The 9,380-nt window shown below is 44.8% G+C and overlaps 1 non-coding gene across 1 annotated transcript; it reads left to right on the top strand.

The window, feature by feature from the left end:
- Positions 1-9,017: 9,017 nt before the first annotated feature.
- On the top strand, positions 9,018-9,124 carry LOC120254953. Its single transcript, XR_005534833.1, has one exon. It is a non-coding gene; the product is annotated as a small nucleolar RNA R71 (small nucleolar RNA).
- Positions 9,125-9,380: the final 256 nt, after the last annotated feature.

Below are 9,380 nucleotides of genomic sequence, written 5' to 3'. Positions count from 1 at the left end.
GACTCATCCTCTCAACCCTCTCTAACCTAGCTGTGTCTAACGCTCGTGGTGTGTCACTGACTCATAAAATTACCAACGAGAACTCTCAACCCTAGTGTCACTCTAGGGGAAATATTCATACAATCAAGCATTCAAGGTTGGAACTCACAATAAACATCAATTAATTGAAAGTATAATAAAGAGATTCAATGAAATAAATACATCCTAGGGTTCACAATACCCAAGTACCCACTAGGGGATTCGCCCTCCATGGAGCTAAGTGCAATCAAAGAAATAGAATGTAAAAGCAATGAATCCATGAAGAAACCCCTCGATAGTCATGTCGATGGTCTCGTGGAAAGTCCTCTACTCGTCGTCCAAGGATTCCCTCGTCAGGTATAGGATACGCCTCGACGGAAGCTCCCCTACCAACTTTCTTCCTAAGGAGTGACGATTTCAGAGCCGTAGAACCTCTCCAAAACCTTGGCCAATACCCCTCAAAACCCTAGCCGAAGCCCTCTCTCAAGTTGGGGAAAAGATGGAGAAAAGAATACTAAAATCGGGGCTGATTCGGCTTTAAATAAGGCTGGAATCGGGCGACTACACGAGCGTGGATACTTCACACGCCCGAGCGGAATTTCCACACGGGCGTGGATAATTTCCACACGCCTGTGTGGATTCTCTGAACTCCTGTTTTCTCGGCCGGCTGTGAATAGTGCTGTTACCGTGTTGCTACAGTACTCTGCTGTAGTATTCGACCTGAATAGCTTCCCGAATCCATACTTTCATCAGAGTAACGCAAACGGCCACACGTTCACGTCATGGATCACTTGCTTCTTCAATGATAGGCAAGTTGGTGGAGCCCTTGTTCTATGTGCATAGGTCGGAATGCTCGAGTGAGACTGTCTTTGTGCCCCTCCAAATGGATGTGCCAAACTGGAATACAAGGAGGTTGGCACACACTCTAGAATCTCACATCGACCTATGTCTTCGCGTTTGAACCTTAGCAAGATTTCCTCCAACATCGGTGCATTGTAATCCACATTGGCTTCTTTCCTTCATACTTGGCCTCACAACCCTACCTGTACGAAAGTAACATAAAAACACACATATTAGTGTAAAAACCTGAGAAAAGTAATGCTCAACATAAGGAATGAACGCTTCGCATTCATATCGCACAAGCACTTATCATTTGCCGAGCAATACAGAGACCAATCCTAGAGAGCACGTAAAGGCGATCACTTTGAGAAGTGGACATGAGGTTGAAGATAGGCTTCCGAGTGAGAAGTCAAAAGAACACGCACCCGAGGTTATGGAGGTTGAAGAGGGAACAAGCAAAGATAAAGAGGTGGTAACCCTACCTTTCAAGCCAAGAATCCCTTATCCCTCTAGATTGAAAAATGACCAAGGGGATGAACAATACAAGAAGTTCCTGAGTTTGTTTAAGCAACTCCACATCAATATTCCTTTTGTTGAGCCATTGGCCCAAATGCCTAAGTATGCAAAGTTCTTGAAAGTCTTATTGACTAACAAGAGGAAATTGGAGGAAAGTGCTTCAGTGATTTTAGATGCTTCATGCTCGGCGGTGTTGCAAAAGAACATGCCGAACAAGAAGAAAGACCCGGGAAGCTTCATCATTCCGTGTAATATTGGCAATCTAGGTGAAGAAATGGCATTGGCGTACTCAGGGGCAACTATCAACGTCATGTCATACACCTTCTTTCAAAAGCTAGGCTTGGGCGAGCCTAGGCCTACTCGAATGACTTTACAACTAGCGGACCGAACAGTGCGACATCCGAAAGGCATCATTTAAGACGTGCTTGTCAAGGTGGACAAGTACATTTTTCTGGTTGACTTTGTAGTGCTAGATGTTGATGAGGATGCGGATGTACCCTTGATACTTTGGAGACCGTTCTTGCGGACTTCCAAAGCATTGATTGACATAGACGGCGGAGAGCTCACATTGAGAGTTGGAGATGACAAGCTCACATACCGCCTTGCTGAGGCCATGCGGCATTCTCACAATTTCGATGATACATTATATTTTCTAGACACTACTGATGAGATTGTTGATGAATACATACAGGAGATGTTCAATCCGGATATGTATAAAGGTTTGTTCGACCAAAAGTAGGATTATGAAGAAGTAATGATGCTTGGTTCGACAGAAGAAGTACCATCTACCCCGGGGATCTTGAAGAAAGTGCTCCGAAAAATGAACAGGGCTAGGAGACGCAACCTGAAACACTCCAAGGCTGTTGGAGACGTACGTGAACTGAAGAAGTTTGACGAATCATTGTTAGGTGGTCTGAAGCCCGATAATTCACCTTCTACCCTCAAGAGACTTTGCACATCATGCTTCCAAACCATGGGTAAGAGGGCAACTTTCATTCATGAACCCCCGTGAGGTAAGACAAGGTACGTCAAGCTTAGTGACATTAAACAAACGCTTCTTGGGAGGCAACCCAAGTGGTTACTATTTTTCTTAGTTGAATAATGTAGTGTTTTGCATGAATAAATTGTTAAGTGTTGGTGTCTTAATTTTTTAGATGCTTGTGCTGAGATTTCCTTGTGAACTTTGAATATTAATCGTGTGTTTTCATGTGGAATTGGCGAAGTTATGTCGTTTGAGCTTTATTCCATGTTAGGTAGGCTCTGAGTGTGTGAACATGTTCAGAAACTTTCTGCAGAGCCTGTAGGTTTTTCTAAGACATCCAGTGAAGACACACGGGCATGTGGAATTTTCGTACGCCCGTGGATTTGTATTGCAAGCTCATCCAGAGAAGGCATAGGGCCGTGCGACTGCCCCTGTGAATGACCATGCGACTCTCATACGCCCGTGTGTACTTTCTGCACGGGCGTGTGAATTCCCGCTGAGTTGGGCGGATTATCCCGAGAGCACGCAGGGGCGTGGACTCGCCCCTGTAGGCGACCTTGTGAACCACGCACGGGCGTGGGTAATTTCTGCACGCCAGTGCAAATCTCTGCATAGGTGTTCTCTCCATCCCGAGAAGATACAGGGGCGTGTGGTTGCCCCTGTGAGTTGGGCATGTGAATGTCCACGCCCATGCGGAATTTCCGCACTAGCATTGTATACCACTTGGTATTTTTCTCGGATGTCCAGAGAACCCACAGGGGCGTGCGGCTTCCCCTGTGGGTCAGACGCATGGGCGTGGGTTTTTCCACACGCCCATGCGAGAGCAATCAGAGTCAAAGAAGTGTTTCCCCGAGAGCGTACAGGGGCGTGCGTGCGCCCTGTGGCTCTCTTGTAAAGAAGCGCACGGGCGTGGGTAATTACCGCACGCCCGTGTGTATGCACAGAACATCAAGGGTCACGAGTTCTTTTTAAAGAAGATTAGTTCTCTCCCTCTTCACGACCTCTATTCGTCTGAAAACACTCTCACATCATTCTCTGACTTCATAGCACTAATTTGGTAGGATTTTTGCAAGGTTTTCCGGCTGGTTCTTCATTTTCTCATCCCATCCCGTCGGTAAGCCCTATTCATCATTTTCTTTCCCAATTCATGGTTTCCATCAATTAATCTGGTTAATAATGCTTCCTTTCTTCAATTAGAAAGATGGTTGATGTTTAGAACAAAGTTATAAGTATTCTTAAGTTGTATTTTTGGATTTTTGAAGCGCGGCTGTGCGGTTTTCACGCCCCGTGGATCCACACGGGCGTGCGAAAATTCCATACGACCATGTGGATTTCTGCAGTATTATTTTATCAACTTGTTTGATCGATTTTGTTTCAAATCTTATAGATTATGGCACCTCGATCAAAGAAGAAAGCTAATAAGAGGCCGCGTGAGTCATCCCCTGAGCCTGAGGGCATGAGGATTGCGATTCCAGAGCATCAGGTTCGCTATGATCGCTTTTCGAGACTCCGGTTCGGACATACTTGATTCCTGGATACGACTATACTGTGAGATCTACAGCAGAGAGATGAGTTCACTGATGAGGTAGAGGATCTCATTTCAGCAAGTGGTTGGCGGCAGTTATTGACGATTAGAGAGCCAGCCACCCGAGAGTTTGCACTGGAGGTGCTATCATCATTCGAGTTTGACAGATCTTACGCGAGCTTCGACAGTTTGGACACCATTCAGTTCAGAGTATTTGGACACCACCATACCTTGAGCGTTACTCAGTTTTCAGTATGACTTGGCTTGTATGAGGAGGCATTCACAGATATGGAGGAGTACGCTCAGTTACCTACTGATTATCCTGGAACCTTGACCCTGCAGAGAGCTTATAGAATGCTATGTGGTCAGGGTCAATACGAGCCGGGGGTGTCCAAGGCCATGTGCCTTTCCCGACCTGCATAAAGATATTTACATGCCATCATGAGTAGGTCAGTGAATGGCCGTGGTGATAGCACTGGTGTTCTGAGCTGACAGGAATTACTGTATCTGTACTCGATGGTCCAGCGCGTACCGATTCACTTAGGGCACATCATGGTATAGTACATCAGACATCATGGGTACTATGCTAGACTGGGAGCGATCTTCTCAGGCCCCTACATTATGAGATTAGTGCTAGGCATGGGTCTCTTGGATTCGATTCGTGGGACCGAGAAGACGAGTATTCCTGCTCCCCTGAGGCTAGAGACGATGAGGTTGATGGGCATGGTCCGCAGGGTTTTGACAGGGGTTTTTACGTTAGTGCTACCAGCTCCAGAGATAGCCGAGGATGAGGGTGATGAAGCCGGGGCATCTCAGCCCGCTCCCGATCCTCATCCAGCCCTGATGGAGACCGAGGCACCTCCAGTGGCAGAGGAACCACCCCCCGTGCGTATATTTTCACCATCTCGAGCTTATGATCGCTTTGAGAGGCTCGAGAGCGCTTTGGGGATGATACGGACTGAGTTCATGGCAGTCCACTCAGTACATAGAGTTCATGGCACATTTTGATGTATTACAGCAGATCTTAGAGCGAGACGTCGCCTCATCATTTGTCATGCGGCCGAGGACTCCTCAGGCCCCCCTCAATTCCTCCAGCATCCCCATCCTCTACCCTGGCAATAGTGGACCCACCATGTGCGTCTTCACCAGCAGCAGCAGCAGCAGTATTGGAGCCCGAGAGTGACACCGACATTTGATTTTTAGTTCTTTTTCTTTATGCATTTTATTTTAGACTTGTTCATTCAGAAAGGATTCTCCTTCTAAATTTATTTTCATTTTGCATCTCGAGTTGTATTCATTGTCTATCTTTTATATATACTTGAGATATTTTGTTTTTATTGAGCTTCACTAAACCTCCTTATGTATGCGTGTAGATGGTCTTGTCATCATGGGAATTGAGACTTAGTCATGGGCATGGCCAAGGTGCTTAGGCACTTTGCTATGTGAGCTTCACAACCCGTCGGAACACTACTCCCATGGAATTAGCTTCATCAAAGCAACACTAGGAGTTAGGGGAGTATTGTTTTGAGTGCTTCTCCCACATTTGCTTTTGAATGATATACATTTTGAGTGAGCTTGCATGGGTACATTGGGAACAATGTACAACTTAAGTGTGGGGGGGAGTTTCATAGTGCACACATCTTTTCTATTGTTCTTTATTGATATATGCTCACATAGCCAATGGCGGTTCACCTTAGTTACAATGATTATATTCTTGAGTTTAGAAAAATTTCTAACATTGAATGTTTTCATGCTCTAGTTCTTGCTTGAATTTCTAGGAATTTTTGCCCGATTTACACTTAGTACACTACTCACTCTTTAATCTCTTTTGGAAACTCAAGTTTGATGTTAAAGGGACTAGTTATAGTTGTTTCTTGTGTTAAATTCTGAAAAAAAAAGTTTTATTGTTTATTTGTGCTTGTTGGGTGGAAAGAGCTACCACCTATGAAGTATGAAGCTACTCTCATAAGTCGGATACTAGCTATGCCCTAATGAGAGAAAGAGCTATCTCATAGGATGAGTGAAAGCTACCACTCCGGTAGAAAGAGCTACCACCTCGAAAGTGTGAAAGCCACCTTAGCGGCCGCTTTGGAAAGGGCTACCTTAGAGGATGTGTGAAGCTACTACCATCTTTGAAATTGCTGTCACCTTTGTAGATAAATAAGTCCCTTGTGCTTAGAACTTTGAGGAGTATACCTTGGGTTGTTTTGATTGAGTTCACACATGTACATGATTTTGGGTTTGTTATCCTTTTTGATTCAAGTTTTTAGCTAGAGCTTTGATTTTTTTGTATTTAATGTTGAAATTTCCCTTACTTGTAGAATGCTCTCTTTGTATACTTCGGTGAACCTAAGGACAAGAACTTCAATATGTTCTTCATTGATGCACATAATGTTTAATTTTTGCTTGAGGACAAGCAAAAGCTTAAGTGTGGGGGAGTTTGATAAGTGCTTGTGCGATATGAATGTGAAGCGTTCATTCCTTATGTTGAGCATTACTTTTCTCAGGTTTTTACACTAATATGTGTGTTTTTATGTTACTTTGATGCAGGTAGGGTTGTGAGGCCGTTTATGAAGGAAAGAAGCCAATGTGGATTACAATGCACCGATTTTGGAGGAAATCTTGCTAAGGTTCAAACGCGAAGACATAGGTCAAGAGATGCTAGAGTGTGTGCCAAACTCCTCGTATTCGAGTTTAGCACATCCATTTGAAGGGGCACAAAGGCAGTCACACTCGAGCATTCCGACTTATGCACAGAGAATAAGAGCTCCACCAACTTGCCTATCATCGAAGAAGCAAGTGATCCACGACGTGAACGTGTGCCCGTTTGCGTTACTCTAATGAAAGTATGGATTCGGGAAGCTATTCAGGATGGATACTATAGAAACACGGTAGTAACTACTGTAACAGTACTATTCACAACCGCCCGAGAGAACAGGAGTTCAGAGAATCCACATGGGCGTGTGGAAATTACCCACGCCCATGTGGAAATTCCGCACTGGCGCGTGAAGCATCCACGCCCGTGTAGTCGCCCGATTCCAGCCCTATTTAAAGCCGAATCAGCCACGATTCTAGTTTTCTTTTCTCCATCTTTTCCCCAACTTGAGAGAGGGCGTCGGCTAGGATTTTGAGGGGTATTCGCTAGGGTTTTGGAGATGTTCTACAGCTCCGACATCGCGCGTTATTTGGAAGAGGTTATTGGGAGAGCTTTCGTCGGCACCGATCCGGCGAGGTGTATCCTAGGCCGGACAAAAGATCCTTTGCGATGAGTAGAGGACTCTCCACAAGACCATAGACACGACTATCAAGGGGTTTTTTTTTATGGATTCATTGCTTTTATATTCTATTTCTTTGATTGTACTTAGCTCCATGGAGAGCTAAACCCCTAGTGGGTACTTGGGTATTTGTGAACCGTTGGATGTATTTGTTTCATTGAATCTCTTTATTATGCTTTCAATAAATTGATGTTTATTGTGAGTTCCAACCTTGAATGCTTGATTGTATGAACATTTCCCCTAGAGTGACAGTAGGGTTGAGAGTTCTTGTTGGTAACCTTGTGAGTGAGTGACACACCATGAGCGTTAGACAAAGCTAGGTTGGAGAGGGTTGAGAGGGTGAGTCGAGAGGTACAGGAGCGTCCCCTTTCCCCTCTGACATGATAGATTCTACCTCTATTCCTCGAGTTCTTTGAGGCCATCATAGAGTGAATGGTCTAAGGGATGAACTTCCGCTGGGGCTTAGTTGCGCGTGCAACGGATTGAAGCGTTGCGGTGATCTTAGTATCTAGGGCTCAATTATGGTTAGGGACCTTCCACCTGGACCAAAGGGTTAGGTCTATAATTAGGAAGAGATTTATCACTTGGAATCCATAGAGCTCATTGCAACTCTATGCGAGTGCGATGTGTTGAGATTGTTCGATTTCTCCTCGGGGACATGTATAGAGTTAGGCATAGTTGACCTTAGATTTGGGACTATGTAATTAAGGATTTCCACGAATCACCATTGCATTGATTAGGAAGCATAATAGAGGATTCTTGCACTTGAAACAATTATCCTAGGTGGAGCATTATCCGGGTACCCCATCTTTATCGATTGCCTTACCCCCTTCTCTACTTTTGCTCTCTTTCTTGTTGCTTTTATTGTTGAAAATTAAATCATTGTCACCCTTATCATCATTGATTTTCCACATAGCTAGGAATTGAATTAAGATTTTTATTCCCTATTCCCTGTGGATTCGATACTCACTCATCCAGGATTATTACTTCGACAAACCCGTGCACTTGCGCGATATATGCAAGGGGATCTTGTCACTAATCAATATGTCAAGAAAATACAAAGTGTCATCAAAGTCAAGAGAATGTCGCATGGCTTTGGTGAGGCGGTATGTTAACTTGTAATCATCAACTCTTAATGCCAACTACCCGGCGGTCGCTCTTAGTTTGCCTTAGTAAGTTGCCCCACCTGGTTTTCCAATGATTGAATGGAGGCTTGAACATTCCTCAAAACAATGTTTACTTCAGCGAATTGGTTGTTGATGTTCACAAATTTTGCCTCGGTATTGATCATAAACCTTGCTAACACATCTTCAGTGGTGAACTTCTTCTCGGGCTGCTGAAGTGGTTGAGGTGGAAGTCCCTGTGGCTGCGGGGGCCGATGTTGCTGTTGTTGACCCCAAGAAACATTTGGGTGATTCCTCCACCCCGTATTATATGTGTTTCGATAAGGATTCCCCGGGCCTCTGGGAGCTCCCCCAACATAATCAACTGTCTCAACTGGGGCATTTGAGGCTATTGAAATTGGGCACTGAACAGTAGCATGCCTGGCCCCACGAGTCTCGCAAGACAAAACTGCACATGAATTTGAGCTCGTACCCAACACAAACTGATCGAATCTCTTTGTTAGGGCCTCAACCTTGGCGACTAGCGCAGTGTTGTCATTTATCTCATAAATTCCAGCTGCCTTAGGTGGTTTTTGCCTAGTAGACCAATGACACTCATTACTTGCCATGTTTTCAATCAAGATTCAGCATCCTCAGGGGTTTTACTACTCAATGACCCTCCTGCTGCAGCATCGATAAGCTGTCTGGTTGCATAATTCAGGCCATTGCAAAGCATCTGGATCGTCATCCACGAGGAAAAACAATGATGGAGACACTTGCATAGGAGATCCTTGAATCTCTCATGTGCCTCAAAGAGTGTCTCGGAGTCCCCTTGTCGGAATGCAGAAATCTCTTGTCTCAATCTAGCGGCTTTGCTTGGTGGGAAATACCTAGCAAGAAATTTGTCCACCATTTCCTTCCATGTGGTGATCAATCCCGGAGCCAATGAAGTGAGCCATCTATATGCTACTCCCCTTAGACTGAAAAGGAATAATCTCAATCTTATCGCATCATCGGACACTGAGTTAATCTTGAAGGTGGAACAAATTTGGAGGAAGCGAGACAAATGAGCAGGCACGGTGGGAGCATGCACACTGAATTCCTCACCAGTAAACTGAGGT

This window comes from Dioscorea cayenensis, unplaced genomic scaffold, assembly GCF_009730915.1.
Source record: "Dioscorea cayenensis subsp. rotundata cultivar TDr96_F1 unplaced genomic scaffold, TDr96_F1_v2_PseudoChromosome.rev07_lg8_w22 25.fasta BLBR01000769.1, whole genome shotgun sequence".
NCBI classification, from domain to species: domain Eukaryota; kingdom Viridiplantae; phylum Streptophyta; class Magnoliopsida; order Dioscoreales; family Dioscoreaceae; genus Dioscorea; species Dioscorea cayenensis.
The sequence above is the reverse complement of the archived record's forward strand: the minus strand, read 5'-3'. Positions and strand labels throughout refer to the sequence as shown.